At 39.6% G+C, this 24,478-nt stretch overlaps 1 protein-coding gene across 1 annotated transcript in view; it reads left to right on the forward strand.

Moving 5' to 3' along the window:
• The window catches only part of TRDMT1 (tRNA aspartic acid methyltransferase 1), a 104,338-nt gene that overhangs the window by 8,389 nt on the left and 71,471 nt on the right, over positions 1 to 24,478 (forward strand). The window lies entirely within an intron of this gene.

Here is a 24,478-nt window from a genome sequence, read left to right on the forward strand (position 1 = left end):
GGTTATATGTATCAGATCAGTCGCTCAGTCATGTCCAACTCTTTGAGACCCCATGAATCGCAGCACGCCAGGCCTCCCTGTCCATCACCAGCTCCCGGAGTTCAATGAGACTCACGTCCATCGAGTCAGTGATGCCATCCAGCCATCTCATCCTCTGTCGTCCCCTTCTCCTCCTGCCCCCAATCCCTCCCAGCATCAGAGTCTTTTCCAATGAGTCAACTCTTCACATGAGGTGGCCAAAGTACTGGAGTTTCAGCTTTAGCATCACTCCTTCCAAAGAAATCCCAGGGCTGATCTCCTTCAGAATGGACTGGTTGGATCTCCTTGCAGTCTAAGGGACTCTCAAGAGTCTTCTCCAACACCACACTTCAAAAGCATCAGTTCTTCGGCGCTCAGCTTTCTTCACAATCCAACTCTCACATCCATACATGGCCACAGGAAAAACCATAGCCTTGACTAGACGAACCTTTGTTGGCAAAGTAATGTCTCTGCTTTTGAATATGCTATCTAAGTTGGTCATAACTTTCCTTCCGAAGACTAAGCGTCTTTTAATTTCATGACTGCAGTCACCATCTGTAGTGATTTTGGAGCCCAGAAAAATAAAGTCTGACACTGTTTCCCCATCTATTTCCCATGAAGTGGTGGGACTAGATGCTATGATCTTTGTTTTCTGAATGTTGAGCTTTAAGCCAACTTTTTCACTCTCCACTTTCACTTTCATCAAGAGGCTTTTGAGTTCCTCTTCACTTTCTGCCATAAAGGTGGTGTCATCTGCATATCTGAGGTTATTGATATTTCTCCCAGCAATCTTGATTCCAGCTTGTGTTTCTTCCAGTCCAGCGTTTCTCATGATGTACTCTGCATATAAGTTAAATAAACAGGGTGACAATATACAGCCTTGACGAACTCCTTTTCCTATTTGGAACCAGTCTGTTTTTCCATGTCCAGTTCTAACTGTTGCTTCCTGACCTGCATACAAATTTCTCAAGAGGCAGATCAGGTGGTCTGGTATTCCCATCTCTTCAGAATTTCCCACAGTTTATTGTGATCCACACAGTCAAAGACTTTGGCATAGTCAATAAAGCAGAAATAGATGTTTTTCTGGAACTCTCTTGCTTTTTCCATGATCCAGTGTATGTTGGCAATTTGATCTCTGGTTTCTCTGCCTTTTCTAAAATTAGCTTGAACATCAGGAATTTCACGGTTCACATATTGCTGAAGCCTGGCTTGGAGAATTTTGAGCATTACTTTACTAGCGTGTGAGATGAGTGCAATTGTGTGGTAGTTTGAGCATTCTTTGGCATTGCCTTTCTTTGGGACTGGAATGAAAACTGACCTTTTCCAGTCCTGTGGCCACTGCTGAGTTTTCCAAATTTGCTGGCATATTGAGTGCAGCACTTTCATAGCATCATCTTTCAGGATTTGGAATAGCTCAACTGAAGTTCCATCACCTCCACTAGCTTTGTTCATAGTGATACTTTCTAAGGCCCACTTGACTCCACATTCCAGGATGTCTGGCTCTAGGTCAGTGATCACACCATCGTGATTATCTGGGTCATGAAGATCTTTTTTGTACAGTTCTTCTGTTTATTCTTGCCATCTCTTCTTAATGTCTTCTGCTTCTGTTCCATACCATTTCTGTCCTTTATTGAGCTCATCTTTGCATGAAATGTTCCTTTGGTATCTCTGATTTTCTTGAAGAGATCCCTAGTCTTTCCCATTCTGTTTTTTTCCTCTATTTCTTTGCATTGATCGCTGAAGAAGGCTTTCTTATCTCTTCTTGCTATTCTTTGGAACTCTGCATTCAGATGTTTATATCTTTCCTTTGCTCCTTTGCTTTTCGCTTCTCTTCTTTTCACAGCTATTTGTAAGGCCTCCCCAGACAGCCATTTTGCTTTTTTGCATTTCTTTTCTATGGGAATGGTCTTGATCCCTGTCTCCTGTACAATGTCACAAACCTCATTCCATAGTTCATCAGGCACTCTATCTATCAGATCTAGGCCCTTAAATCTATTTCTCACTTCCACTGTATAATCATAAGGGATTTGATTTAGGTCATACCTGAATGGTCTAGTGGTTTTCCCTACTTTCTTCAATTTAAGTCTGAATTTAGCAATAAGGTTATATGTATACCTATGGCTAATTCATGTTGAGGTTTGACAGAAAACAAAATTCTGTAAAGCAATTATCCTTCAAATAAAAAATAAATGAAAATCAAAAACATGATGATGAGGGGGAAAAAACCCAATACAAAAGAATCATATTTATATTCTCCTAATTACAAAAAAAGACAAAATATTAGAAAAAATAAACAAATTAGAGTAACCCTAAATGGAGCCATGTGACAAATGAAAGGACATATAAGATGGCATAATGATGAAACTAAGCAGGGCAAAAGGATTAAGAAAATTCATTAGAATGATACAAAATAAGTAAAGAAAGAACATTCTGAGTTAAATGTAGCAGAATAAAGGGATTGGCAGCCCTCTCTGTAATTCTGCTGCAATGGTTTCCAAAAGATTGAGTAAGACTTTGTATCTCTAATTAGCCAAGTACTGGAAATATACTCTCTAATGGGACTCATATGGCTGTGTGGAGTAACTACAAAAATATGATGAGATTTGAGCTTAATATAGATGAAATATACCTTTTGGATCATAAATCATGAAAAACTTCTGGAACAATATTGTAATTTATTCATCTGTCATCTCTAGAACTTTAGGAGGTTAAAAATGTGTGCACAGAATACAATGCAGTCATATTTGCATGTCTAATCAGGGTTTTTCTTTTGCTGACTTTGGGTTGGTTTTCACAGTCCTTGATTAGTGAACTCCAAACAATGTTAATGATAACCAGGCATGATTTTGATGTTGTTCCTAGACTCAGAGTCTGGCCCAGATGGGAACGCTAGTGGTATTCATAATGATAGGTTACGTATATTGAGTGCTTTCTATTTGCCATGCGTTAACTTATTTAATCCTCACAACAACCCTGTTAGATGTATGAAGAAACCAAGGCAAAGAACAACTTGAGTGATTTGCTCACGCTCACACAGCCAGGAAGTGGCAGACTTGGGATTTGAACTTAGGACTTCTGGCTACAGCCCCCCTCCATCCTTCACTGTACTGCAGTACTTTACATGCCATGGTGCTTTTTGTGCTGGTGACATCCCCACGTCTCTGGAATTCTTGTCATGGTGTCTCATCTATCTCTATGGATTTCCCCTCACCCCCTTCCCATGCAGCCACAAGACCCCTTCCAATTCAGAGAATAGGGTGCCCTTAATGAATCATCAGGACATTGATGGGCATTTTCGGGGTTTTCTGTGGAGATCTCATTTCTTAATTCTGACTCAGTTCACCAGAATGAAGCAATGATTATGACATATCATCCCCGCATGCAATGAGATGAATGAAAATCTTTACCCACATTTGCTAGTGGAAAAGAGAGATGCTGACCACATTTTTGGAACACATCACCTCTATAAGTAGAAACAGCTTTTCCCCATACTTACTCTGTTAGTTCACATTTTAGGGAGATTTATTAATGTTTGGAATATTGTATAGTCCAAGAATAATGAGAGACGTGTGAAATGAGAGATTTAGTGAACTACCCAATGACCGAAATTATTTTTTAACAATTTTTTGGAGTGTAATTGCTTTACAACATTGTGTAAAGTTTCTGCGATACAACAAATGGATCAGCTACATGTATACATACATCCCCTCCCTCTTGAGCCTGCCCACACCCTCTCCGTCCCCTCCAGGTCATCACAGAGCGCTGAACTGAGCCCCTGTCTTCTGCAGCGGCTCCCCATTAGTGCGTATGTGTCCCTGCCACTTTCTCCATCCATCCCACCCTCCCCTTCCCCGGTATGTCCACAAGCCCATTCTCTGTGTCTGCCTGTGACCAAGATTCTTAAGGCCAAATTCAGGCTATATTACTGATAACACGTAGGACCTTACCACCCAGTTTTAAACATTTCTTGCACAATATTAATCTCACTGCTGTTGCAGCTCAGATTTTTCCAAGAAATGCACACTTGCACCACTCTCTGTTAAAACAGCATTGTTAAAGTGTTTGCTGTGGGGACAAGGGTGAGAACAACAAGCATCACAGCCGCATGGTAGATAGAAGGGGAAAGGATGTGTGAAAACATGCGAGCCTGATGAGAACTTAACTCAGCCGTGGCACCATTACCTAATAGATTGAAATGTTCCGAACAGAACCAGTGACCCCATTCAGTCAGTATATTTAGGGTCCTCCTGGGGGCCAGGCTCTCTGCTGGGCTCTAAGGACTCAGAAATGAATAAAGCATCTTCCCTGTATTCAGAGGGCATCTAATTCACTCTTGTATTCTCTGTGAAATCCTTCTGTCTAAGTCTTGAATAATCGTTCTGTCACTTTGAGGCCTAGTTCAGTAGTTTCAGTAGTTCAGTTGATGTCCCCCTCAAGTCAGAAGGAAATAACAGCCACTTTCTCTGTGAAATCCATGGAAATGTCGAGTTTGCTGTTTTGTTCTCCCTGATAAAATAGAGCATAATGACTAGTTGCTGGGTTGCTACAGAAAACACAGGCCCCAAACGGCAACCGGGAAGAAAGAGTACTTAGCAATTAAGTAAAGGAAATGACTAGTGGGTTCGAAACCCAACCCACTGCCCGTGTATTTCTTAGCAGTCAGGCATCTGAGTTACTTAGGCAACTGTTATCACTAAGGAAGTAGTTTTGGTGACTCATGCTCATACAGAATAACTTCTTTGCAAGTCTGTGTATTCAGTGACCCTACCATTATCCTCATGTTTTCCCTTCTCTTAGCACTGGGACATAAAAACCACATTTGGATGACTTTGGTTTATCACTTAGAAGTGTTATCCTTCATCGGCTGGCTCATATTTTGAAATGTGATGGACACGAAGTGATTTGCAGGCAATAGTTCCTGCAGTATGTTCTTATATTAAAGGTAGAACTAACAGCTTTTCTAAGCAGAAATATTATATCTTGTTGTTTTTTATTGAAGTATAGTTGATTTACAATGTTGCGCCAGTCTCTGCTGTATAGCCAAGTGACTCAGTTATACACATATATACATTTTTTATATTCTTTTCTGTTATGGTTTATGACAGAATATTGGAAATACTCCCTGTGCTGTACAGTAGGACCTTGTTGTTTATCCGTCTTGTATATACTAGTTTGCATCTACTAATCCCAAACTCCCACTCCATCCCTTTCCTTCCTCTCTTCCCTTTGGCAACCGTAAGTCTGCTCTCTATGTCATGAGTCCGTTTCTGTTTTGTAGACAGGTTCACTTGTGCCATATTTTAGATTCCACATATAAGTGAATCACATGGTATTTGTGTTTCTCTTTCTGACTGCCTCACTTAGCATGAGAATCTCTAGTTGGATCCGTGTTGCTGCAGATGACCTTATTTCATTCTTTTTATGACTGAGCAGTATTCCATTGCTTATAAGTACCACATCTTTATCCCTTCGTCTGTCAATGGATGTATAGATTGTTTCCATATCTTGGCTATTGTGAATAATGCTGCTATGAACATAGGGGTACATGTATCTTTTTGAATTATAGTTTCATCTGGGTATATGCCCAGCAGTGGGATTGCTGGATGATATGGTAACTGGTTTTCTAAGGACTCTCCGTACTGTTTTCCATAGTGGCTGCACCAACTTACATTCTCACCAAGAGTGTAGGAGGGTTCCCTTTTTCTGCACCTTCTCCAGCATTTGTTATTTGTAGATTTATAAGGAACTAAAAAGCCTCTTGATGAAAGTGAAAGTGGAGAGTGAAAGAGTTGGCTTAAAGCTCAACATTCAGAAAACGAAGATCATGGCATTCGATCCCATCACTTCATGGGAAATAGATGGGGAAACAGTGGAAACAGTGTCAGACTTTATTTTGGGGGGCTCCAAAATCACTGCATATGGTGACTACAGCCATGAAATTAAAAGACACTTACTCCTTGGAAGGAAAGTTATGACCAACCTAGATAGCATATTCAAAAGCAGAGACATTACTTTGCCAACAAAGGTCCGTCTAGTCAAGGCTGTGGTTTTACCAGTGGTCATGTACGGATGTGAGAGTTGGACTGTGAAGAAGGCTGAGTGCCGAAGAATTGATGCTTTTGAACTGTGGTGTTGGAGAAGACTCTTGAGAGTCCCTTGGACTGCAAGGAGATCCAACCAGTCCATTCTGAAGGAGATCAGCCCTGGGATTTCTTTGGAGGGAATGATGCTAAAGCTGAAACTCCAGTACTTTGGCCACCTCATGCGAAGAGTTGACTCATTGGAAAAGACTCTGATGTTGGGAGGGATTGGGGGCAGGAGGAGAAGGGGACGACAGAGGATGAGATGGCTGGATGGCATCACTGACTTGATGGACGTGAGTCTGGGTGAACTCCGGGAGTTGGTGATGGACAGGGAGGCCTGACATGCTGTGATTCATGGGGTTGCAAGGGGTCAGACATGACTGAGCGACTGAACTGAACTGAATAACATTTCTTGTCAGTTATTTTTTATTTATAAGAAAGTACTATTTAAAATACTAGTCACACTTTTGACAAATAACCTAGAATACCAAAGTATTTTATACCATAACACAAAATGCCTTTGTCTTTCCCTAGAGAGATACAAAATGGAATTCCAGTTTACACTGAAAGCTTTCTAGAGATGATAATCACAAAAATAAAGGACCCCTAAGACAACTCCTTTAGTCAGCTTCTCTCTTCAGATTTTTGATCTACCTGTTTGATGTTCCAACCATATTTGTTTATGGACAATTGATATTTTTTTCTGTTAAAAGTAGTAGAGATGGTGTAGGGAAAAAAATGAGTTAATGAAAAGAGTTATGGATTGATGTGTTTGGAGAACTGTGTGGAAGAACTTACCGTTGACAGAGAAAAACCAAACAGAACTGGGAGCCAGGTGTCTGCGGTGATTGGGGTCAGGGTGTGACAGCCTGGCTGGGCCTCCAGGTTTTTCTGGTAGCTTCAGTAGTGCCAGCTTTCAATGTGGTCAGCCTCGGGCTCACCTGGGTTGTTATTATGTCTTTTTCCTAACTCCAGAAACCATGCCATAAGTTCAAATTTAGACAGGATAACATTAGCTGTTTTCATTTTGCTTTCAATCTAGTCGTTTTCTGTTTTTAATTTTGTGGCTGGAAAAGCTTGAAAAAGGCTATGAGTCATTACAAATGTTTCTTTTTCCTCCAGATAGAAGCCTTAGCAGCTGAGTGCTTTTCTGTGGGAACCCTTTAAGGGACTATTTGGGAGAAATACTTGTCCGGTGGTTCTCTTAAAGTGTGGTACCCAGACCAGCAGCAGCATCACCTGGAAATCTGTTAGAAATGCCACCTGTCAGTCCCCACTCCAGATCTGACAAAATCAGAAACTGCGGGGGGCGGGGGGGGGGGGGCGGGTGTCCAGCAATCTTTGTTTTAACAGGACTTCTAGATGTTTCTGAGGAATGCTAAAGCCTGAGAAGCTCTGTGCTAGTGAATTGGTAGTATTTGGGGCCATAGAGAGAGTGAAAAATATAGTGGTTGGAAGGTGGGAATATTTATGAGTCTTTGCTTATGATGAGATGAAGAATAGATAGGAAAGAATGTTTTAACTTTTGGAATTAAAGAGACCTGGAACTTAATTAGCTGGATTAATTGCTTGCATGAATCTTTGCCTTCTCAGAGAATAGAGATCCTGATGACTTGGTTACTGGGAAATATATTGGCATGGTTCTAAAGTTCTAGAATAATCTCTCTAGTGAGAAAAGGCATGCCTTCCCATTTTAGGACAGAAATTCAACTCAGTTTTGTAAAAGCCTATAAGATTCTTGTATTCCATTGACTTGGCCAGCTCAGTTACTACTTGAGGCCCTAGTTTCTACATCTGAAAACTATATGCGTTGTTACTTGCCATGAATTATCTCATTGAAATGAAGTGAGGGATTCAGTATCTGAAAGAGGATTTTGTAAGGCATTTTGGTGACTGAAAAATGCAAAGCCTAAAGATTAAGAGTGATTAATATGGATATTGATGCAAATATGGGTTGATATATCAACTACCCTTTGATATGTGTTCCCTTTAGTCTTGACTCTCATGTATTCATTTTTGGTGTTAAATAAAACAGTTTTTGTTTGTATTTTTTAAAATATTTATTGATTTGTATTTATTTATGTGGCTGTGCTGGGTCTTAGTTGTGATATGTGGGGGTCTTTGATCTTCATTGCAACACGTGAAATCTTTTTAGTTACATCATGCAGGGTCTTAGTTCCCTGACCTGGGATAGAACCTGGGCCCCCTGCATTGGGAATGTGGAGTCTTAGCCACTGCACCACTAGAGAGGTCCCTAAATCATAGTTTTTAAAAGCTTTAATCTTCATTTCCTCATCGAAAACATAGTATTCATGATACATACTCATAGGATTATTGTGAGAAGAAAATCAGATGAAAATATGAAAAGGCAGCTTTTACAGCTCAAACATTACAAATTTCTATGTTGTTGTTTTCATTGTTGTTATTTCATGTCCGGATTGAGAAAGCTTTGTGACTGTTGACAGAATGATATCATCCAGGAGTTTGCAGTAAGTGTGTACATCAGCAGATTTTATGGTTACAAACAATAGCTATGTTTAGTTTTCTACTCATTCTCCTTCAGTGGAATGTTTCCATTTTCTCATGCTGTGGGGGAGATCCACATATGTTTTATTAAAGAAAGCAAGCCTGGTGTGTTTTATCCTTTGAACTGACAAGCCACATATCATTCATTCTTTTCAGGTCAAGCCATCTGGGTGAATTGCCAGTCCTTTACTTATTCGCAACAATGGATAAACCTCAGTTTCCTCATACGTAAAATGGGATGTCAATAGTAGAGATCTGTGACGCTGAAATGAGAAATGTATTTATAAAACACATTGCAGAGTGCCTGGCACAGAATAAACACTCAATAATGTGAGCTATTGTTATGACTGTCATGATTAAACAGTAACATGAAAAAGAGGAAGAAAGGTCGTGTCTGAAAGTCAAGGGCAGGAGAGGATAAAAAGACAAGGGAGGAAGCTTTAACAATGGTCTGATCATTTTGCAAATGACAAGTCAAGCAATTGCCATGATTTTCCTGGTCACTTTGATGAAAATCAAACACTTCCTTGGTTGTTTCAAATGAGAAAATTAATCATAGTTGTTTATAATGTTCATGTTCATGTAACAATCAAAATCACAGCCTTACTTGAAAGTTACGTGTCTTCCCGGCAAGGAGCTGTAGGAAATGGGAGTCCTGGTTTCTCTCTGTGTGTGAAGTGCTATCACTCTTTCCTCAGCTTGGTAAATAGAGAAGTAAAGTTTGGAGGAGAAAATAAAGTTCTTACTTGACAAGGACTGTTGATGAGCCAGTGCTTACACCTCTCCATTTGGCATGTGTTAATTTTTTAAATTATTACTATTTTTTGATGTGGACCATTTTTAAAGTTTTTTTGAATTTGTTGCAGTATTGCTTATGTTTTGGGGGTTTTTTGGCCTTGAGGCATGTAGTATCTTAGTTCCCTGACCAAGGATTGAAACTGCACCGGCTGCATTGGAAGGAGAACTTCTAACCACTGAAGTGGTTGGCATGTTTTTAAAAGTTCTGGACATGTGCTTAAAACTGGCCTTTTTTCTAGTGGGTGCTTCTTTGTCTTCCAAAGTAACATTGACCTGAAGAAGTGAATTTGTATTTGGTCATCCGCAGCCTCTAGGAGTTGTTTTTTGTTTTTTAAACTTTTTATTTTGTATTGGAGTATAGCAGATCAAGACCATCCCCATGGAAAAGAAATGCAAAAAGCAAAATGGCTGTCTGGGGAGGCCTTACAAATAGCTGTGAAAAGAAGAGAAGCGAAAAGCAAAGGAGAAAAGGAAAGATATAAGCATCTGAATGCAGAGTTCCAAAGAATAGCAAGAAGAGATAAGAAAGCCTTCCTCAGCGATCAATGCAAAGAAATAGAGGAAAACAACAGAATGGGAAAGACTAGGGATCTCTTCAAGAAAATTAGAGATACCAACATTTCATGCAAAGATGGGCTCAATAAAGGACAGAAATGGTATAGACCTAACAGAAGCAGAAGATATTAAGAAGAGATGGCAAGAAAATGTACAGAAGAACTGTACAAAAAAGATCTTCACGACCAAGATAATCATGATGGTGTGATCACTGACCTAGAGCCACACATCCTGGAATGTGAAGTCAAGTGGGCCTTAGAAAGCATCACTACGAACAAAGCTATTGGAGGTGATGGAATTCCAGTTGAGCTGTTTCAAATCCTGGAAGATGATGCTGTGAAAGTGCTACACTCAATATGCCAGCAAATTTGGAAAACTCAGCAGTGGCCACAGGACTGGAAAAGGTCAGTTTTCATTCCAATCCCAAAGAAAGGCAATGTCAAAGAATGTTCAAACTACCGCACAATTGCACTCATCTCACATGCTAGTAAAGTAATGCTCAAAATTCTCCAAGCCAGGCTTCAGCAATACATGAACCATGAACTTCCAGATGTTCAAGCTGGTTTTAGAAAAGGAAGAGGAACCAGAGATCAAATTGCCAATATTCGCTGGATCATCGAAAAAGCAAGATGGTTCCAGAAAAACATCTATTTCTGCTTTATTGACTATGCCAAAGTCTTTGACTGCGTGGATCACAATAAACTGTGGAAAATTCTGAGAGAGATGGGCATACCAGACCACCTGACCTGCCTCTTGAGAAACCTATATGCAGGTCAGGAAGCAACAGTTAGAACTGGACATGGAAAAACAGACTGGTTCTGAATAGGAAAAGGAGTATGTCAAGGCTGTATATTGTCACCCTGCTTATTTAACTTATATGCAGAGTACATCATGAGAAACGCTGGGCTGGAAGAAGCACAAGCTGGAATTAAGATTGCCAGGAGAAATATCAGTAACCTCAGATATGCAGATGACACCACCCTTATGGCAGAAAGTGAAGAGGAACTAAAAAGCCTCTTGATGAAAGTGAAAGAGGAGAGTGAAAAAGTTGGCTTGAAGCTCAACATTCAGAAAACAAAGATCATGGCATCTAGTCCCATCACTTCATGGGAAATAGATGGGGAAACAGTGGAAACAGTGTCAGACTTTATTTTTGGGGGCTCCAGAATCACTGCAGATGGTGATTGCAGCCATGAAATTAAAAGATGCGTACTCCTTGGAAGGAAAGTTATGACCAACCTAGATAGCATATTCAAAAGCAGAGACATTACTTTGCCAACAAAGATTCATCTAGTCAAGGCTATGGTTTTTCCAGTAGTCATGTATGGATGTGAGAGTTGGATTCTGAAGAAAGCTGAGCACCGAAGAATTGATGCTTTTGAAGTGTGGTGTTGGAGAAGACTCTTGAGAGTCCCTTAGACTGCAAGGAAATCCAACCAGTCCATTCTAAAGGAGATCAGTCCTGGATGTTCTTTGGAAGGAATGATGCTAAAGCTGAAACTCCAGTACTTTGGCCACTTCATGCGAAGAGTTGACTCATTGGAAAAGACTCTGATGCTGGGAGGGATTGGGGGCAGGAGGAGAAGGGGACAACAGAGGATGAGATGGCTGGATGGCATCACCGACTTGATGGACGTGAGTCTGAGTGAACTCCGGGAGTTGGTGATGGACAGGGAGGCCTGGCGTGCTGCGATTCATGGGGTCTCAAAGAGTCAGACACGACTGAGCAACTGAACTGAACTGATAGCAGATTAACAATGTCACGACAGTTTCAGGTGGACAGCAAAGGGATTCAGCCATACTTATACATGTATCCATTTTCTCCCAAACTCCCCTCCCATCCAGGCTGCCACATAATACTGAGCAGAGTTCCTTGACCTGTACAGTAGATCCTTGTTAGTTATCCATTTTTAAATACAGCAGTGTGTACACACCGATCCCATAACTCCCTACCTATCCCTTCCCTCTTCCTTCCCCTGCTGACAACCACAAGTTCTTTCTCTAAGTCTGTGAGTCTGCTTTCTCTAGGAAGTACACCCTTTGCTGCTCTTTGCTCTGGTACCTTCTTTCCAGCAAGTCATCCTTGAACAGGATCTAAGACAGCTAGCTCTATGTTGCATCAAATCTAGTCCAAGGGAAATACTTTACCTTCAAAAACTCAAAGAGGGTTTGAACTTTTGCAATCCCTGGGTGGCCCTTTGAAGCTCTTTGCCTTACTCTTGCAAGTAAGCAAACAGCCCTGTAGACCTTCTGGTCAGATCCATGCAGCATGCTGGCTTTCTCCAAAAACCTTCATCTTCAAAAATCTCCTTGTACACTTCCATGTGTAAAATCAATAGCCAATGGAAATTTGCTGTATGACTCAGGGAAATCAAACTCGGGCTCTGTAACAACTCAGAGGGGTGGGAAACAGTGGGAGGTGGGAGGGAGGTGCAAGAGGGAGGGGACATATGTACATCTATGGCTAATTCATGTTGATGTATGGCAGAAATGAAACCAGTATTGTAAAGCAATTATCCTTCATTTAAAAAAAGTAACTTGAACTCGTTCTGCCTTTGACACGGGTACATGGTTTTAAGAGTTACATAACCTTCCTGGCATGCTTCCTTTGATAATGTTGCTTTGTATCGTGTTTCACTTTGGAATGTGGTGTCTAGTTTTTAGTATTTTAGTCAAAACTTGGCGCTTTAACTCCTGCTCAAGGTAAAAGGGAATAGGATTGCTTAGGGAATGCTTTGACATTACAGACCATCACCCCCAAGTTACTGGGCCAGCAGAGGAGAAGGTGGGTTATAGATGTGAGTGTTGTGCTTGGGAGCTTCATGAATACCCACCCTAGTCACAAAATAAAGCTGTAAATGTGCCTCAGTGGTTTTCCTCATAGAGAGTTGTTTGTTTTTTTTCTTTTAAGTAGCTGGCATGTCACTCAGGACTGATATATATTATTGCTTTGGAAAATAAGCATTTATCTAAAATGTGTTTTAAAAAAATAGTGTCTCCAAGGAATTCCCTGGTGGCACAATGGATAAGAATCTGCCTGCCAATGCAGGGAACATAGGTTTAACCCCAGGTAGTCCAGAAAGATTCTACATGCTGCAGAGCAGGTAAGCCTATGCACTACAACTACCAAGCCTGCACTCTAGAGCCCACGAGCTGCGACAGCTGAAACCCACAGCTAGAGCCTGTGCACCGCAACAGAGAGCAGCCCCCAGCTCACCATGACTAGAGAAGGCCCTCACACAGCAACAGACTCAGTGCAACCAAAAATAAATTAATTAAAAATATAGTGTTCCCATGAAATTAAAAAATGATTAACTTTTATCAATTGGAGGATGATCCTAGACTCCCATGTATACTTAAATAAACTTGTCTCAAAACAAATTGTTATTGTTGTTCAGTCGCTAAGTCGTGTCTAACTCTTTGCGATCCCATGGGCTGCAGCATGCCAGGCCTCCCTGTCCTTCACCATCTACTGGAGCTTGGTCAAATTCAAGTCCATTGAGTTGGTGATGCCATTCAACCATCTCATCCTCTGTCTCCCCCTTTTCTCCATTTCCTCAATCTTTCTCAGCATCAGGGTCTTTTCCAGTGAGTCAGTTCTTTGCATCAGGTGGCCAAAGTTTTGGAGTTTCAGCTTCAGCACCAGTCCTTCCAATGTATATTAAGGATTGGTTTCTTTTAGGATTGATTGGTTTGATCTCCTTGCAGTCCAAGGGACTCTAGAGCCTTCTCCAACACCACAGTTCAAAAGCATCAATTCTTTGGCGCTCAGTCTTCTTTATGGTCCAACTCTCACATCCATACATGACTACTGGAAAAACCATAGGTTTGACTGTACAGACCTTTGTTGGCAAATTAAACAAAATATATTCTGTATGGTGTTTAATTTTTTTTTTCCTTAGCATTTCAGGCATAACTTTTTAAAATGTGAAAATGTGCATAAACGTATGTGTACAGGTATGTGCAGCTCTGAGATCATGCCACAAATGCCCGTGACTGCCTTGTGGTAGTTTTGGAAATGGGTATCTAAGTAGAATATGAATATGGACTTGTCATTGGAATGTCATGGAAGCCTCCTGGGTTTGTTTGTATAGATCCTAGATAATTGTTGTGAAAGTTTTACAGTCCTATTAAGACTTGCTGAGAATATGAACACTTGATATATTGGGTACTTTTCTCTAATAATTCCTGACTCCAATTTGGTTATTTTTTAAAATATGCCTGATTGGCAGGACAGATTCAAGGTAATCAAATCCTGAGATATGAAATACCTAGCTATGCATCCATCCATCCAAGGGAACTCCTGAAATATTAGAATTTAGTACAAAGTTTCCCTTCATTAAAAATAAATAACAACAATAATAAAAACCTTGGTATTAATTTGAGTTGAAAAATAAAGCTGAGTCTGTATTTTGGTTTCTAATTAGGAAAAATAAGAGGAAGATTTTGTCTTGAAATACTTTCTATTTTTTACTCTTTATTTAGTTAGGCATTGAGGTATAATTGCTTTAAAATGTTGTGTTAGTTTCAGCTGTACAGCGAAGTGAATCAGCTGGATGTATACATATATCCCCTCCCTCTTGAGCCTCCCTCCCTGCAACATCCTGCCCCTCTAGGTCATCACAGAGCAATGAGCTGAGCTCCCTGTGCAGCACAGCAGCTTCCCACCGGCTAGCTACTTTACATATGGTAAGCATATACACATCACTCCCAATTACATCTTTATTATAAGTATATGGGGACAATATTAGTGAGGTCAGAGCCTTACACCTTAGTGATGCTTTCTTTCCTCTCCTCTCATTTTGTCTTTCCTCCCCTCCAAGGTCCTCCTTTCTTTATTTTCTGGTAGTGGGTGATGTGCTCAAAAAGAGATGAAAGTACCTGGAAAGAGTCTCTGGACCATGAACTCTGAGCCAACTTGAGGATGTGGGGAAAGAACCAAAAAGGAAAAAAAGAGAAAGAGAGATGGATTCTTCTCAATTTTGTGCAATGCTGTCATTTAAACAGAATTTAGGATTTAAACACAGCCTGTGCATCAAGTTTGGTGAGAAGATGGTGTACCAGTAGGCTTGAAAAGGGAAATACATAATAAGTGTTACATTAACAGGTTTTATTAAATTGGAAGCATCAAAATGGATTTATGACTTTAAAAAGCCCCCCACAAAAGCTGGAAGAGTGGAAAGGGCCCCTGGTATCACACTGACTAAAGCTAGAAGGGATATGGGAAAATCACAAGCTTCTTGTGGCCTGGATTTCCATCTCTTCTGCTCTTCTTATGGAAAGGACCTAAGAATAACTGGTACCAGATGTTGGGAAAATATTGAAAGGAGCTTAGAATGGGAAGGCATGGCTAAGAAATGTTTGCAAAAGAAGAGAAATTGTGAAGCTTTCTATCAGATGTGAGAATGTATTATAAAGCTTGAGTAGTTACAAGTGTGGTTCACCCACTGACTTTTCCAAGAAGGAATGCCCTGTCCTCCCTCATGCCCATTCTTCCCCCTCCCGCTCCTCCGCCTCTCCTAGCCACGCCTCCCATCACAGTAAATTAGAATATGGTATGTAGAACCGGAAGTCTTACAAACCAGTGTGAAAGGGGCAACTAGGTTTCTAGATGAAAGTTAGGTTTAAAAATCTCACTTTGCATACTGTATCAAAATAAATTTAAAAACTGAAACATAAGGAACAGAAGAACATGAAAGTGAATTTAGCTTATTTTTTCTAAGTAAAGGACTCTGGTGTGGTGCAATTCATGGGGTCGCAGAGTCTGACACGACTGAGCGACTGGACTGAACTGAACTGAACTGAACTAAACTGAAGCCTAAAAAGACATAGATAGGGTAAGTCACAAAGGAAAAATATGTGTGTTAGGCTGTAGAAGATTAAGTACTTTGTTTCATATAATATTATAAACCATATTTAATGGAAAAAGTGGAACTGGAAAGTGTTTTTATGATACATGTGGTTGATAGTTTTAAAATTAACAACAAAAATAACATTGTGATAATTCAGTAAGAAATGCCTATGAACCCAGTAGAGAAAGGACAAATATCACAAATCATTGACAAAAGAAAAAGCTACAGATGACTAAGAAACATATAATTAATCCTAAACATATAAAAATTCAGGTTTTTGTGTCAATCGCAAAAAGGGGAAATAAAAATGATATAGTCATTTTTGACGTAAAAAAATGACAAAGGTTACAACTAGCGACACTTCATAAGGACATAGCAGGGTACTATTCCAGCCACGGCTGATGGGAATTTGGGCTCTGCAGTCTTTCTGGAGATGACTTTTAATCAGCTGCCTCAAAGACTTAGGTCATAAGCTTTTATGACCCAGATAACCATGATGGTGTGAGCACTCACCTAGAGCCAGATATCCTGGAATGCAAAGTCAAGTGGGCCTTAGGAAGCATCTCTACGAACAAAGCTAGTGGAGGTAATGGAATTCCAGCTGAGCCATATCGAATCCTAAAAGATGATGCTGTTAAAGTGTTGCACTCTATATGCCAGCAAATTTGGAAAACTCAGCAGTGGCCACAGGACTGGAAAAGGTCAGTTTTCATCCCAAACCCAAAGAAAGGCAATGCCAAAGAATGTTCAAACTGCTGCACAATTGCACTCATCTCACATGCTAGCAAAGTAATGCTCAAAATTCTCCAAGCCAGGATTCAACAGTAGGTGAACCAAGAACTTTCAGATGTTCAAGCTGGATTAAGAAAAGGCAGAGGAATCAGATCAAATGGCCAACATCTATTGGATTATCTAAAAAGCAAGAGAGTTCCAGAAAAACATCTACTGCTTTTTTTACTTTGCCAAAGCCTTTGACTGTGTGGATCACAATAAAATGTGGAAAATTCTTCAAGAGATGGGAATCCCAGACCACCATACCTGCCTCGTTTGTATGCAAGGTCAAGAAGCAATAGTTAAAATCAGACATGAAACAACGGACTGGTTCCAAATGCTTATTTAGCTTATATGCAGAGTACATCATGTGAAATGCCTGGCTGGATGAAGCACAAGCTGGAATCAAGATTGCTGGGAGAAATATCACTAACCTCAGGTATGCAGATGATACCACCATTAAGGAAGAAAGCGAAAAGGAACTAAAGAGCCTCTTGATGAAAGTGAGAGTGAAAAAGCTGGCTTAAAACTCAGCATTCAGAAAACTAAGATCATGGCATCTGGTCCCATCACTTCATGGCAAATAGATGGGGAAACGATGGAAACAGTGACAAACTTTATTTTCTTGGACTCCAAAATCACTGAAGATGGTGACTGCAGCCATGAAATTAAAAGATGCTTGCTCCTTGGAAGAAAGCTATGATCAACCTAGAAAGCATATTAAAAAGTGAAGACATCACTTTGCCAACAAAGTTCTGTCTAGTCAAAGCTATGGTTTTTCCAGTAGTTACGTATGGGTGTGAGAATTGGACCATAAAGAAGGCTGAGCTCCGAAAAATTGATGCTTTTGAACTGTGGTGCTGGAAAAGACTCTTGAGAGTGCCTTGGACTGCCAGGAGATCAAACTAAAGGAAATCAGTTTGAATATTCATTGGAAGGACTGATGCTGAAGCTGAAACTCCAATACTTTGGCCACCTGATGTGAAGAACTGACTCACTGGAAAAGACCCTGATGATGGGAAAGATTGAAGGCAGGAGGAGAAGGGGGCGACAGAGAATGAGATGGTTGGATGACATCACCGACTCGATGGACATGAGTTTGAGCAAGTTCCTAGAGTTGGTGATGGACAAGGAAGCCTGGTGTCCATGGAGTTGCAAAGAGTCATACACAACTGAGTGACTGAACTGAACTGAACTGATCCCACTTTTTGATTTGATCTGGTAAACATATAAGAATGTGTGAATATTAATATGTAAGAATTTGCATCTTAATATTCAGATATTACACTCACTCTTGATGTAGAAAACTAAAACCTCTTAAATGTTCAATACTGGAGAATAGAAAAAATGATTGTTTATGTACTACAGAAATGAGGCAGGAAAGATAAGAAATAAGGCACAAAAGTAAAGTGTTAAAAGTGGTTGTGTTTTAGGTATAAGGATAGAATCAAGATTTTATAGAAGGGTATATCTTTTCCCTTTCTTTTTCTTTTGTAATTTGTTTTCCTCCTCCAAATTAGCATGTATTATTTCTAAAATTCAGAAAAAATAAAGAGCACACTTAAATATATATACCTCTTTGATATATGCATAATGAAGTACAGAACTGGTAATGGTAAAATGTTAGATGAAAAAAATTAGGGTATAAAGTATGTATACAATAAGTTTATGATTTTATAAAATATAATTAGTACAAAGACTAGCAGAAGAAACATCAAAATATTAGCCATAGTTCTCATCTGTGGGTTTCAAATTTTCTTTTTTTATATATGTCCTGATTTTCCCAATTGTGGGTAATGGGTGTAAATGTTTTATCCCTAGTAGAAAAGAGAAAGAATAATCAGAAGAGAGATTCTTGTAGTTGGCTTGGGCTTTCCTTACTCTGGGTATTTTTAATATATGTTTACCAGGTCTCTTTCACTTTTAGAAAATATTTATTTATTTGGCTCTGCCAAGTCTTAGTTGTGGCATGTGGGACCTTTAGTTGCAGCACGTGGGATCTAGTTCCCTGACTGGGGGTCAAACGCAGGCCCCCTGCACTGGGAGAGCAGAGTCAGCCACTGGACCACCAGGGAAGTCCCAGGCCTCTTTCACGTTCGGTGATGATCAAAAATTTGTTTTCCAAATAGTGGTGTCTCATGTCTATAGGGAACAAGAAATTTGATGAAACTGCAATCTGAACCTTTTGGAATTTAAAACTATAAATTCGGTGAGGATATATAGAGAGTGCTCTTTGTTGCATTCTTTTCCCATCCTGTGCTGGGATTTAGACCTAAAATGAAAGAAGTGAAAAAAGATATGACATGCAGATTCCAGACATTCCTTCCTAACCAGAAAGATTTTTAACTGCTTATGAGAATTTTTTCCTCAAATATGCCAACTCTTCTATTTCATGTATTATTTGATGCCTTCCAGACTTTTTGTTGTTGTTGTTAAATACTGATACAATCTTCTAATTTCTCTTCCTTTAAAAATGTGCTTCTGTGATTTGCAAATAAATCTGTTAACTTGGAGAATATTGGTTTATGTGTCACTGAGAAAATCATGTGATGTTTTCTCTTTATTAATCTTTGTAATAAACCAGATTATTGAAAAGACAATCTGATAGGTCTAAAATAGATTAATAAGCATTTTAAACATTCATAAAGTTCTTTGAAACCTATAGGCCTATATTATCATATATAATTGATGTTATTCTATTATTAAAACTTACTTTCACCATCTACTGAAATATAGTCTATTTTAGTTATTCCTAGTCTCCAAGTGACTAAACATAGAACAAATCCTTTTAGGACTTGTACTGTATTTTAACTTAGCAGTAATTACCTTAGATGGAAATGAAACACTAATAGTCTTGATCTGCAGGACTCAGTTCAACTCTAGAATATAAAGGTTAATGGCCTCTGGTGCATTCCAAGGGTGAACAGAAAGTTTGGAGGATAAGTTGGACTCATATAATGTTTACAGTAGTGACTTTGAAAGCTTAGAAGGTCAATTTTAACAATTTTAAATAAATATGAAGTTATTTTTCTTATATAGTGAGTAAATATAGTAAGTGCAGTCTCATGAGGCTGTTATTATATTTCATTTATTTTTATCAATATTGGATCATCTGAGAACTATTCTAAGTTTCTGTTATGTATCTAAACCACTACCTAACTAACAAGGGTAAAATGAAAAGTCCTTGTGTATGATTTCTTCTCTGTCTTTAGTCCTAGTAACTGTAGCAATTTTTAAAAAAAGACTATGAAGAAGAATAAAGGCTTATGCAGTGTATATGTGTGTGTGTGTGTTTTCCCTTTTCTTCTTCCTGATGCTTCTGGTTTGTGTGACTTGGTTACCTGAAATAGTCTGAGTATTTAGATACAGTACTAGAGAAGAGGAACACAGTAATAACAGCTCTGAAAGGCATTACATTTGAAAGATATGTATGTATTATTTATTTATTTGCCTGAGCCAGATCTTAGTTATATCACGAAGGATCTTCCATCTTCAGGATCTTTAGTTATAGCATCTGGGATCTTTTTTTTTTTTTTTCCTTTTTCTTTAGTTGCAGCGTGTGGGATCTAGTGCCCTGACCAGGGATGGAATCTGGGCACCCTGCATTGGGAGCGCAGAGTCATGGAAACTGGACCACCAGGGAAGTCCATGAAGGCATTACATTTTTATTTTTTTTATTCCCAACGTGAGTCTTACTTTCCCACCTGATAAAAATGCTATAATAGAAAACAGTAAAGAAAGACATCTTGTTAGATAATATGCAAATTAGTCTCCTGGTAATATATATAAATATATATATAAAACTTTTTTGAAAACTAAGAAAATAATTATATGTAATTGTTAGAATTACATACAGTGGGTTATATCTTCCATTATGATATAATTTGTTATGCAGCTGTTAACAAGTTTCAAACTGGACAAAGTGACAGGCAGATTCTTTACCCCTGAGCCACTAGGGAAGCCCTATGGTTTCTATGCTTCTCAGCAAAAAATCTATTATGAAATTTCCTTTTGATTGCAATTAAAAAAAGAAAAACCACACACACTTGTTTTTTTCTTTTCTTTCTTCTCAGATAAATGTAAAACAGTATTCACAATACAACGTCAGTAGACTATTCTTCACAGCAGAAAAGTACTGTTCCTTCCAGACACCAGGAAGTTCATATTTTTTCCATCTGTACTTTTTCTCTTAGAAATTTATCATGTCATTGATAGAACACACCTGCTGTTTCCTGTTTTGTTTAGTTTTTCCTTTGTGACAGGCTATGAATAAGGTGTCTGGACCCCAGAGAAAGAAAATGAAGGTTTGGCCACAAGGTTTGCTTTTCTTTGTGTTTCTTTTACTCCATATTTCAGGGGAACTTATTTTAAATCAGTGTTCAGCATGCAATAATTAAGCAATTGCTGCATGCTTCTTCAACACTGTCCAGTTATTGATGGGGTGCCCATGAAAGTCATAGCTTCAAGACACTGTCACTCTTGAGAAATTCTGATCAATAGAACTTTCTGTGATGAAGGAAATGATCTCTTTTTTTGTTTGTTTGTTTTGTTTTTTGCTGTGTTACTTGTAATTTGCCTTGGGTGACTGATGAACTAAATATTTAATGTTTAATTAAGTTAGTATAAACACAAGTCACCAGATGTGGGTAGAGGCTGCCCTACTGGCCAGTGTAGCTCTAAAGAAACAATGAAATTGTATAAAATAGTCCTATGCTTAGAGAGAAGAAGATGTTAAATTGTTTTTTATTGTTGGCATTTTTTTTATGGTCAGAAATAGCAGATTTTAAATTTTTTTAATGAAAAATTCTTCAGTACCTGGCACAAAGAAGAGTCAATAAATAAGTGGATAGTATTAAGTTTCACCTCATCTCCATCCCAGGTTTTACCTGCTCTTGCATCCTGGGTGAGGTCATGTTAACATTTTTTTCCCCTAAATCTTCCAGCTCTGTAGACACACCTTCACAGCTGCCGTGATCTTTCTGGGAGTTAAGAGGTAAGAGGGGGGCTTCTCTTAGGACATGTGCTGCTGTCTGTCTTCTGACTACCTGTGACTAGACTGTGCTCAGCAACCCCTCAGTCATGCTTATGGCTTCCTGAATCTAGCTTTATTTCATGCTGCTCCAAGCCCTGGCAACCCCAGGATGCTCTCACCTGTCCCACCGGAGCCCTTAGATACATCTGTGTCCATCTGGAGCACTCTATATGATGATCTGACTTTGTCTAGGCCCCATGCTCAGTTATGTCTCCTAAATCAGGCATCACCACACTGGAGTGTGATTGACTCCAGGGGTCAGAGTCACGCCATAGGATCCACGTAAAGAATGTCATTATAGAGACACTGTTCATCACACATACATCTATGCACTGGGCACTGGGCGATGGGGCTTCCCTGGTGGCTCAGTTGGTAAAGAATCTGCCTGCAATGCAGGAGATCTGGGTAATCCCTGGATCGGGAAGGTCCCCTGGAGAAGGAAATGGCAACCCACGCCAGTATTCTTGCCTGGGAAATCCCATGGACAGAGCAGTCTGCAGGGCTACAATCCATGGGGTCACAAGAATCTGACATTACTTAGTGACTAAACCACTACCAGGCACTGGGCAAAGTGCTTTTAATTCTTGTAGAATCTCCACAGCAATTGCATGTTCTATTTTTACACATCTTAGATGCACTGCAGCTCAGAGAGGTTAAGTGACTTAGAGGCAGAGCTATGATTTCTTTTTAAAAAATTCTTTTATTTATTATTATTTTGGCTGCGCCATGTAGGATCTTAGTTCCCTGACCAGGGATGGAACCCACACCCCCACACTGGAAGCTCAGAATCTTTACCACTGGACAGCCAGGGAAATCCAGAGCATTTCTTTTCTGCACTCTTTGGCTTCCAAGTCTGTATTCTTAACCACAATGCAGTTCATTGCAAAAGAGGGAGAGTTCTTCAAAATCAGTGCAGAGGGCCAATTGAAAAGAAGCTAGATTTTGGATGACTATAAAGAAGGCTTTTCTAATAATTCAAGCGCTTCACCGCCAAACACCTTACTCTGTGAAGTGCCCTGTGCGCCTTGTTAGCAGCTCACAAGCTTCTTGCTGGCAGATCAAGAACTGGTAAAAGGCATTCTGAAATAAGTGTCTGGAATAACCACTTGCGGTGGATAAATTCTCTGGGTCTTTCCATTTCAAATTTCATCTAAATATGGTCTCCTCTCTTGAGGGCATTTATTGGCAATTTATTCCCAGATGACTATTTTTAAAATTGTCCATGCAGTTCATAAAGACCATTCTTTTTCTGTGTAAAACCAGAATGTAATTTATTCGTCACTCAAAGTGGCATAAGCAGGCTTTTCTCTCCCTGTAGGCAATCCAATATAGAAACCCAGATCACATTTCACTGAGGAATAAAGAATGGCCTGGATCGTGGAAACTCAAGGATGGTTGCAAAAAACATTTCAAGCATTTGTCAGGCTTTATTTAATTTTGTTAGAAATTAATGATTGGTGACAGGTAGGAGATGAAGAATAAAATGTCGTTAGATTTCAACTTAAACAACAAGCCTTTAAATAATTGAGAGTATGCTGTTATTATTTTACTTTACCCCATGGCAATCCACTCTTAGTACTCTTGCCTTGAGAATCCCACAGGCAGAGGAGCCCGGCAGGCTGCACTCCTTAGGGTCGAACTGAGTTGGATATGACTAAAGCGACTAAGCAGCATACCCCTTGATATTCTATTCTGCCCCGTAATTATCTTTGATATACTTCATATGTGCAAGATGTTAACCATCATTTCGGTTTTTAAAAATTTTTTTAAATTTTTATTTGGAGTATAATCGCTTCACAATGTTGTGTTAGTTTCTGCTGTACAACAGTGGGAATCAGCTGTATGTATACACGTATCCCTTCCCTCTTTGGTCTCCCTCCCACCCCACCATCCCACCCACCTAGGTTGTCACAGAGGACCAAGCTGATAAAGCAGGATAAAGCAGCTTCTCAGTAGATATCTATTTTTAAGTATTTCGGTTTCTTGACAGTGTATTTTCTGTTTTGAAGGAAAATGCACTGACTATCCTAAAAGTTCAACTTTTGATGTTTATTTGTATTTTCAAACTAGTGTTGAGCTTCTCTGATTAAAACATCAGCTCCATTGGACACGTCACTGAGGATAACTTTATCGGAAACTATAAGGTTACATAGCCAATCTTCTCCTCTAAGAACAGTTGAGAAAGAGTAGTCAATATACATTTTTTTTGTTTTTGCCACACTGCACGGCATGTGGGATCTTAGTTCCCTGGCCAGGGACTGAACGCGTGCACCCTGCATTGGAAGGTGGAGTCTTAACCACTGGACCATTGAGGAAGTCCCAATATATATCTTCTTTTTTCTTCTTTATCTGTCCATCCCACATTCCTCCTTAGCTACTCTGGATTGTGGCACCCCCAGCTCATGCAGCTTGTGCCAGGGTTTGGAAGACAGCACATACATAATTCAATCTGAGGGGGCTAACATCTTACAGGTGCTTCCATGGAGACTGTTGTAAATTGTGACTGTGGAAGAAGTTTCTGTTCTTGAAATGATTGTCACTGTGATAAATTTTAGAGAGGAAGTATCAGGTAAAAAAAGATGTGGCAGATAGGAGCTAGATGTGGCAAACTGGGCTAGAATGAATTGAATGGGTTGATAGGAACAGGTAGGATTTGTATTGCAGAAGACTGGGAGGCAGATGGATTGCAGAATTGAAGCAAGTTGGGGGTTTCCAGCCTGGGAGTCTAGAAGGAAGTGTCTGCTTTAAGTGTGGGTCTTGGAGAAGGCTAGGGTTTCTAGGCAGGGTGAAGAACAGAAGCAGGAAAGCTCGGAAATGGAGCATGTTTGGGCGATTCTGAGTAC

This window comes from Bos mutus, chromosome 13, assembly GCF_027580195.1.
Source record: "Bos mutus isolate GX-2022 chromosome 13, NWIPB_WYAK_1.1, whole genome shotgun sequence".
Classification (NCBI taxonomy): Eukaryota; Metazoa; Chordata; class Mammalia; order Artiodactyla; family Bovidae; genus Bos; species Bos mutus.